Below are 10,441 nucleotides of genomic sequence, written 5' to 3'. Positions count from 1 at the left end.
AAACATTCAATTCAGGTTGTTTAAATTTATTTAAACAGCCAAGTTAAAGTCCTGATATTATAACCAGAGTCTCCAGTCAGGGGATCGAAACAAGTTGTATGTAGATCTATATTGGGATTGACAACACCACACTCAGGCTGTTAGCTACAGTCATGCATACACACCAATGAGTGACAATTGTTATCAACAGTTTAAATGCCTACAAAGCGTTTGTTTTAGGCCATCCAGTCATAGTGTGGTTATAATAACTCATTAAAAAGATATTAACAATACGTTAGTGTATAAACAACCAAACGTAAGTACATCTTCAGAGTACCAGTTTACAAAATACAAACTACAATAGTATATTACAATTTTCAATAACAGCTGGTGAAACAAGGCACACTCTCAGTTACAAGTTTTACATAAAGGAATACAAATACAGAACATTGGTTTACAAATAGAATGGTTTTATGGGAATAAAACTACTTTTCATATATAGTAGAAAATATAGGATTTTCTGGAATAGTTTACATATTCAAGATACAGAGACATCCTTTCAAACATAAATACTTATGCACTCACTCAACTTTATGTTGATACTCTCTTTTCAAATATCTTGTATTCTCACGGAAACAATAAATAGGTACTCCCTGAGCTTTTTGAGAAGATGGAACTACTTTGAATCATATCTTCTTCTTTTGTATAACTATTTTGGTTTCAATATACAATGATGAAACACATGTAAATATTTATACTTATTAAAATACAATGGTTGTTTGTACTCTTATTACTATTATGCATGTGTTTTGATACTACAAATGAAGTCCTCCACCCCCGGATGTTTCCGCCATCTGGTTTAGGGGTGTGACACCCACTGTCCTCTTAACATATAATATTCTCTTGTCAAGAAACATTCCTTGACAAAAAAATATTCAAGAGTTAATGCGGGTTCTTATCAAGACAAAAAACTTCACACAATTGGTTTTAACTGGTTTTTGTATTATCCAATACATCACAACTTACCAATTTCAAATGTGCAAGAGTAACAAAACATTTTTCTATTTCATATTTCATAAGTGTTATAAACCTACTTAAGATATGCCACTCAAGTCACAATCTTGGAGTATGACTCTAAGACTCGATTTCAGAACGAAGTACGACTCATCTTCTTCATTTCATCTCCTTAGCCATACAAATGCACTAAGTGTACTTAGAGGATCAATTGTGATATGGTTCCATAATCATTAAGATGATCATAAAATATGATACTCAAGTACTCTCATTTCCTTTCAGATTGGAGAAACTTTTATCTTTCTTCCCAATTGATTATTCTTATTCTTTCTGCTATACATTGAAACTTTTTCAATGATCCAAAATTATGCTTAATCTTGTAAGCATAACCAAATTTACTAAACTTTTAGTAAATCATGACGATTAATCTTATCGTTCTTTGTGGTGGACCTGACCAGTGCACATCAATGTGTACTTTTAGTAGATCTCCTAATCCTTCACTTGACTCACATCTATATGTGAACAAGGAATTAGTAATACGAAGGTTCTCATTCATCACACAATAAAAGTTGCATGATTCCAAGTTTCTGTCCAATTGAAACTTGGGTGATGAGAATCTTTCCTTATTTGGTAAATTTTGACACTACCACAAACGAAAGAATCAAATCCATTCAAAATATTGCTAATAATATATAAACACCAAATTTTTCACAAATGCCATTGCAAGGAGATGTAAAATAAGAAAAAATCAAATTTTTCTTTATTTATAAAATGCGAAAAAACTTGTCCTTACAACACAATTACAAATGAAAATTATGTTACTAAATATTCATAAGCAATCTATCATAACTCGTAAGCAGCAACTCAAAAATCCGATCATCGAACCATGCAATCGAAATCCATTTCTTTGCGATCAGACTCAGCTCACTCTTCTTTTAAACTTCCTTTAAGAATCTAATCACATCATGTATTAAGAATCTACAAATAGGAACTCACTATATTAAGAATCTACAAATAAGAACTTAATAGAGTTAGATAGTGGACTTGCCTGAAGCAGAGTCATACATCTTGACTTTTCCATCCTTGCGATCTTTCAGGTAAATATGGCAGCTTCGCATCCAATGCCCTTTCTCTTGGCAATAGAAACAAATAGACTATTTTGGAATGGTGCACATGTCAATCTTAGACTTAGCCTTTCTCTTCACCATCTGGTCAAACGGTTTGATCTTGGCCGATCCCTTTCCATTAGGAAGAGAAGAATTTTCTAGACTTCCAATGGTTCCATTGTCAATGTCCATGGAAATATGGGAGATTGATCTTTCAGAAAAATTTGCTTGACCAGTCCACCAAATCATTGTTGATTCAGCAACAATTAGCAAATAGGTAAGATTGATAAGGGTCACGTCGAGGTTTGTCATATAGTAATCTTTAATGAACTCACTTTATGACTCAGGAAGCGATTGAAGAACCAAGTCAACAACCAGCTTCCTCGAGACAATGACACATATCATTCCCAAAATGTCAATTGTGACTTCATCTCCAAGACGTGTGCACACACAGACCTTCCATCTTGGTGTCTGCTTACCAATAGGGCTTAAGTGACCTTGAACTTTTCAAGTCTTCGAACATGTGGGTCAGGGAGAACTGTTAGAGGAGGTGGAGGAAGTGAAGCATGATTTCCATTTCCATGATCATAACATGGAACATCATCTTCGTTAGGAAAGCTTTTTCCAAAGGATTCAGGAAGACCATAGTTGTCAAAACTAGACATCTACAAGGGAGAAATTCAAGTTAGTTGATTCAATCCTTTACATAACACCCAATGAAATATTAAGGCTAGGACCCAACACAATAATTCACAATTCAGAAGAGGGATGTTGTAATCCAATTGTAAACTATTTGTTGGTAGGTAAATGACGATTTACCAATTCCATGCCACCATGAAAATGAAATTTTAAACGAATTAGGTTTTAAAATGAAAATCCTAGATCTTTTGAGATTCATTGAACTTTTCAATGGTATGTTTAATCTTGATTATGCCTTTCAAGTTTGTGACTGGGATACCAAGGATCACAAACAAGGTGTGAATAACCATGCAAATTAGCTTGGTACTCTCGAAGTCATTTATCATCAAATCAATGTGTTGGTTAACCATACACACTCCATCGATCTATGATAATCTATGAGCTACCCATTATCATCCTTCATTAGTCTCATATTAGTGTCCCGGTTAACCACACATGCTCCACTAACGACCAATAAGGTGCAATGTGCAATTTCATGGATTAACGTTAGATTCACATTTTTCCTAAAGTAACTAAGATTGAGAATTTATAAAAAAATTTAGTTACTTTGTATTTCATTATACTTATAATGAAAGTTTGTGTCCTATCCTACTCGTTCGGATAACGATCATCTACTAGTCAAGAGTGCGGTGGGTGAGAGTGGACACCTATTTAATCACCGTTTTATCGGCAATTTCCTTAAACACCACTTATAGACTAGCTTCGTGAATGAGGCCTACTAACGGTAAGACTGACTTTTTACTTATACATATATAATATATTAGACTTTTAATTTTATATAATATAAGGGTGTATTTTATACATTTAAATTACTAGGTGGTTTAATAAATTAGTCTTTTAATTTAATTAAACTTAAACAATGGATTTATTAATTATCTCTTTCAATTAAACACTTAGGTGTTGTTTGTTTTTTCTGAGGCAAAATGTTTGCAGTCTACGGACCACATCTATAGACCTCTGCCGTAGAAGAGGTGGACCAAACGTCTGTAGTTTGAAAAAAGAAGACTGTTTGTTTTTTTAACATCTGCGGGCTACTAAAATAAACTAAAATCTAAATAAACTGATTTTTTTTTTTAACTTTAAAGTGATTTTTTTAATATTTTTATGACTTTTTTTATAAATCATTAACGAATCTAGATCAACTTTTATGTATTATTGTATAAAAAATATAAATACAAATGATATGATTTAACGTATATATTTGATAAAAACCAACAACTTTGGTTGTAAAGTTATAACTAAACATTGTAATTAGTGATCAAAGAATTTGATATATAAATGGATGGAAATAAACTTCGATTTTTTCAATTAAATTCATTAAAAACGTATCATAAATATTTTCTCGAGAAATTGATGATACTGTATTAAATAATATTTTATATAATATTTGGCAGAAAAATATAAGAATATATTATGATTTTTTCATATTTATATAAACAACTTCAACGACTATTATTGTAATAAATCTTTATTTATAAATTTGTCAAAAATATAATGTTTGTATCGTCGAACATTTTTTTTTAAAGTTTTTTGATTTTTTTTTTCAAATTGTTTATCATTAATAAAGTTAGAAAGTTATAAATTAAAAAAAAAAAAAAACTTTAAAAAAATAAAGGTATAGATGTGTGTGTGTGTGTGAGAGAGAGAGAGAGAGTGTTTGTGTGTGTGTAGGCTAGAAGATGTATGAAGATGTTAGAAGACTCTGGTCCACATCTGCGACAAGAAGAGGGCGCGCATAAATTTTTAGGTCTGCAGTATTAAAAAAAAACAATCTGCAAAGGCTAATGTCTGCGCGTGGTCTGCGCGACGCAGACAGAAGAGGCCATGCAGATCTGCAGACAAAAAGCAAACACTACCTTAATTAATTTAATAAAATTCATAAGGGTGTAATTTGAACTATTAATACATATCAAGGTTCTAAATTTAAGATTTCAAAAGTAAAGCTATTTAATTAAATTTCAAATTACAAAACCAAGAGGTTCACTTTTGAAACTTTTCAAATTACTAGGGTTTTAGAATTTAATATTTCAAAATTAAAACTTTTTAATCAAATTTAAAATTCCAAAACTTGAGGGAAAATTTTGAAACTTTTCAAAATATTATGGTTTAACTATTTAAATTTTCAAAAACTAAAATTTTAATTTAAAATTTAAACTATAAAACCAAAAGGGTATAATTTAAAACTTTTTCAAAATTACTAGGTTAAATATTTGAATCAAAATAATCTTATATTATCCATATTTAACCAAAATCCATCAATTTTGATAAGGATATCTCATACCAATCATAAGAATCAAATTTAGGTAATAAAAACGAGTTATAGTAATTATCTAAATCAAAAACTGATCAAAAAATCGAAAATCCCGACACCAAACGAGTTGACTCGCCAAGTTAGGAAAGGAACTCGTCGAGTCTGGCAATCAGACAGCAAAAAAATTGATTTCTTGATCTTTTGGCAGTTCACTTTTGCATCTATTCAATTGAAAAACGACCTAGGCTTTGATACCACTGATAGGTTTTGAGCATAACAACATTCCTATGGTGTACATGCAAGCCTAAGTGAGTTGGATCTAAGTTTTTCTCTACTGAACATACAACTATGAACACCAAAGCAATAACCCTATGGACTAGCATACAATTTTCGAATTCAAGTATAAATCTAGGGTTAGATGCTTACCTTTCTTGTTATGTAGCAATAACAACTATAATCCTTCTTGATCTTGACTTTTGAAAGCCTAGTGTCCCAAGTGTTGCACCTCTAATGGAGTCACAAACACGCAATGCAACAAGACGACTTGGAGAGGGAAGGATTTCGGCTAGGGTTCTCTTAGAAACTCATAGGGGCTCGAAAATCCTTAGTAAGAGGGTCTTTATATAACTATGGCTGCGAGGGTTTTCAGGTGGAAACCCTAATACCTTACTTAGACAACAAGCAGCCCATGGACACCTCCTTAAGAGGCCTTGGATGAAATCTATAGGGCCTCGTATAGGATTTCATCCACTCCATAATTAAGGAGTCCAATCAGCCCAATTCTGCAATTATCAATGATTTCCATAACAGTCCCTCAATTATTAATCAGTTCCTTTAATCCCAAAATTAATATCAAATTAATTTTTGATTAATCATTAATTAATAATATGGTTTCCAAATAATATATTAATCTTGTAATGTATTAATAAAACCATATTGAGTACTAATTTATTATTCATATAATACATCCTACTCTTTTTCCTCTTGTCATCCTATCAAGTTGCATGAGTGAAGGCAACCCAAAGGACCATGCTCATAATCAAATCAAGTAAATACCAAAAATAGTTATGGGCTTAGACACCTAATCCAATAGAAGGTACCAATGTCGGCCCACTGGGTTATGTATTTTGGTATAGAGGATGTTGTTTTATGATAGTGATAGTAGAGCTGCCTGTTTGTCTTGACTGGTCATATGGTTATCTGTTTGTTGAATATATGTTTATCTGTTATGTATATTTTGACATAGTGTGGTTGGGTTGAGGTTTTATTGCTTTGTGTGGTAGCCAACAAACCCAAAGCAATCAGACATAAGCGGTTGGCCCCGGGGGCAAGCCAGACTTATGTTGTGGGCTCGGGAGCAATCCAAATATGAGTTGTAGGCCCAACAGGTAAGTCAGACTCATACTTGGGCTCAGGGGTAATTCAGTCTTTTAATTGTGGACCCAATATTTACTGTTATATGTTATGTGTGTGAGTACTTTGGGGGAACCCACTAAGCTTTAACTTACAGTTTTAGTTTATTGTTTCAGGCACTTCTTAGGTTCGTAGGAAAGAAAAGGTGTTATCGTGCACATCTTCCTGTTTTATGCCACTGGGTTTTAGGAAAATTCTGATTTTGAAATAATTCTTATGAAACAATGATTCTTTTGTAAACAATGTTGGTTAATGGTTGATTTTGACAATTTTAAATTTATTTCGATTTTGAAGTGTTACACCTATGCCGAGTATAGCTTAGTGTTGGCCTGTCTCCCTTTAGAGCTCTACGTCATGCATAGAGCAGCTTGTACGTAGGGTGTAAGAGGATTGATCGTTGGCTTTTGACTTTTTGACTGTTGACTTTGACCAAGGTTGACTTTAGGTCAAATTAAGGTTTCTAGGTTGGAAATTGAGACTTGGTCCCTGATTGTTGTATTGGTGACCCGTAGAGCTAGTTATTGGACATGTTAACATCATTGTTATCTTCTAGACTGCAAGGTAAGTCTTTTCACTAAACTTTTCTATGTGGTAGTATATGCATATTGACCAACTGAGTCTTAATTGTTGATTTCTATTATATATGAACTGAGCTGCTAATAACTCCTAGACTGTTGTGAGTCTATGTGACTGCTGAAAGTCCCCATGGTTGCTAATGACCCGTGAAGTGTGTTGTTAATCCACATGGCATGTTGTTAGCCCATTGGGACCGATGATAGCCCCTAGAGTTGCTGATAACCCTTAGCTGATTGTTATGTTATGTTGTATAATATATTTTGGAGGAACTCGCTGAGCTTTATGCTTATAGTTGTGGATTAAATATTTTGCAGTCACTTATCGGATTGTAAAGGCGAGACTATACACACACATCAATAGATTTATGATTTGAGATTCCGCATTATCTTTTTATTAACTCTGATTTCAGAGTATGGGTGTATGAAAAAATGGTTGTAACTTTACTAAAAATGGATATTATATTATTTTAAAACTGAAAAAAGAATTTAGCCCTTGTTTTTGGGATGTTACATTTACACATAAAATTAATGGCTTCTAAGCCCTTTATTTTTGTCATTTAACAACCCCAAGCCCTTTAGGGCTAAGCTCCATCGTTTTGGAGAAGCAAGAAAAAGAAAGATGTGATCAAGGGTGTTAATGGCTTGAAATGAAGGTGGAATGCTCATAACATAATCAATATCTCCATTTTTAAGCAAGTAGAGCTTTAATGGCGATTCTTATGAATTGAGTTAGTTATGTTATATTAAAGTAAGAAAGCTTGTTAGTAGTGTTAATGAAGGTGTTTAGATGCCTTAAATAATCTTTATATTAGACTAAGCACTATATTTTTGTCATTTAACAACCCCAAGCTCTCTCTCTATATATATATATATATATATATATATATATATATATATATATATATATATATATATATATATATATATATATATATATATATTCCTTTAAGTTATTTTATACATTTTATGTATTGACGTATGTATGTATGTATGTTAGAGTCATGTATCTGAGCATGAAAAAAGAGGAAGGAAAGAAAAGATTATATAGATTATAACCCTATGTAAGATTAAGTGCGTGTATATATACATGTAAGACCTTGTACCTAAGCATTTATGTATAACCAAAGTATGTGTATATGTGTAAGGAATGGATATAGGTTTTATGTGTAATACCCATAAAAGTAGATAAAGAAAGAATAAGATTATATGAAATGTAATCCTATGCATGGTTAGAGAAGAAGGGTATTTGTTAAAACCCAAGAGATAACAGAAACTAATAGAAGATGATTATATGCAATATAATTATAAGAGTAAGAATGTATGTATACACATAAATGATATTGTGTAGAATACAAATATGTTACTACATATAGATATAAATTAAGTGCTTAATGAGTTAAGTACTAGAAGTGACAGATTAGAGCTTGATGAGATAAAGATATATATTTTCTATAGGACAAGTTTTATGTGACGAGTCACATGACAAATATAGAGATGTATATATAAAGGTTCCTGTGGGGACAAGAGTATGGTTCCTGTGGGGATAAGAGTATGGTTTTTGTGTGGACAAGAAATAATGATCCCTTTTGGGGATCTAGATAGATGATTCCTATTGGAATCCAGATTATGAAAAATTAGAGAAGATATAGAAAGTGTTCCATGAGTGGAACAAGGAATGAGAGTTCTTTTAAGAACTTAAATGTGATCCATGAAGGATTAATATTAAGGAATTTATGAAGGATTTATAAAAGAGGAATGGTGAAGTATCCATGAAAGATCATAAGAGATGAAAGTATTGTATAATATGAGATTTGTAACGACCAAAATTTCGAAACAATTAAAACTTTTCAAAACAATTCATTTTAATAACGTTGTTACAAAAAGGGTTTTCAATACATTATTTAACAGAGTATTTTTCCCAGGTCCATTTCATAAAACACCAACGCGAGGAACGGTACGATAACTTCTTTGCCTTGCCACAGACTCCTGAGAACCTGAAACATAAAAACCACAACTGTAAGCCCGAAAGCTTAGTGAGATACCCCCAAAATACCAACCACATATACGCCCTTCCAGGCCACAACCTTCCGGTCCAAAACATGTCGCCTTCCGGCCCATAGCGTAATGCCTTCCGGCCCATAACACATTGCCTTCCGGCCCATAACATATTGCCTTCCGGCCCATAACATATCGCCTTCCGGCCCGCAACATAAAAATCATACATATCATGACAGAACATAAAACAACCGTGCATACCGGGTTACACTCCAGACCAGACGACCATACACATAACATGTAATCATATAGCAGTTCACAGTTAGCAAATCGATCAACAGATCACATAACATATCATTACCCTAACCAAGATACCAGCCTAGCCGATCACTAGCATAACATCACCCTACCACTCAGCCAACATAATAATTATGCACATACGCCTTTCCAGGCCATGACCTTCCGGTCCACATCGCATTGCCTTCCGGCCCGCAACATGTAATGCCTTCCGGCCCATATCCCGTAATATCATACAACAGACAATTACCCGGATTTCCATCTGATAAAAGGGTCGGCCTTGGTGCCTTAAACCCTATATATATAGTGAGGATAACTCACCTTGAAACTGCCGACTGAACAGATAACCCGAACTGCTCCGATCCCTGATACGATCTCCACCACTGGACAGCCACCAATGCACTGAACTCAAAACCATAACCAACAATTACCAAAATACCCCTGGAAACCACTGGTCAACCCTTGGTCAAAGACTGGGTCAAAGTCAACCCCTGACTAACCCTACTCGCCGAGTCAACCCTATGACTCGCCGAGTTCCCAACTCAAAACTTCACTCAATCCGCGACCTAACTCGCCGAGTCACCCCGAGACTCGCCGAGTCCAACAACTCTGAGTCCATTCGCACATAACTCACCGAGTCATCCCTTGACTCGCCGATTCTTCGACTTGACCAGAAAATATTGGGACTCTTCGACAAGACTCGCCGAGTCCAAATGGACTCATCGAGTCCAAGGCTATCTTCAACCTACTCGCCGAGTTGTTCTTCAAATTTGTCGAGTTCCAGGCCATCTTCAAGCAACTCATCGAGTCCACCCATGTGACTCGCCGAGTACCACCAGTCTGAATCCAAACAGAAGCGTTCCAGACCATGCAATTGATCCAAAACATAGATCTATCCTCCAACAACTCATCCACCACGTACAGTGGCAATCTTTACGTGAATCCAAAGAGATCTATGCATTTTGCACATTAGGGCTAAGGTTTGGGACAAGATAGCTTCATCCAACACTCAACACAGGGACTCTCCTGCATTCTAACCCTCCTCCATTCCAGATCTGAGGTAGCAACCTCAGATCCAACCTTTAGACTCCAAACTAACCCAAGATAAGTTT

This window comes from Lactuca saligna, chromosome 4 (assembly GCF_052625555.1).
Source record: "Lactuca saligna cultivar CGN05327 chromosome 4, ASM5262555v1, whole genome shotgun sequence".
Taxonomy (NCBI): domain Eukaryota; kingdom Viridiplantae; phylum Streptophyta; class Magnoliopsida; order Asterales; family Asteraceae; genus Lactuca; species Lactuca saligna.
This window is presented reverse-complemented; position numbering follows the sequence as displayed.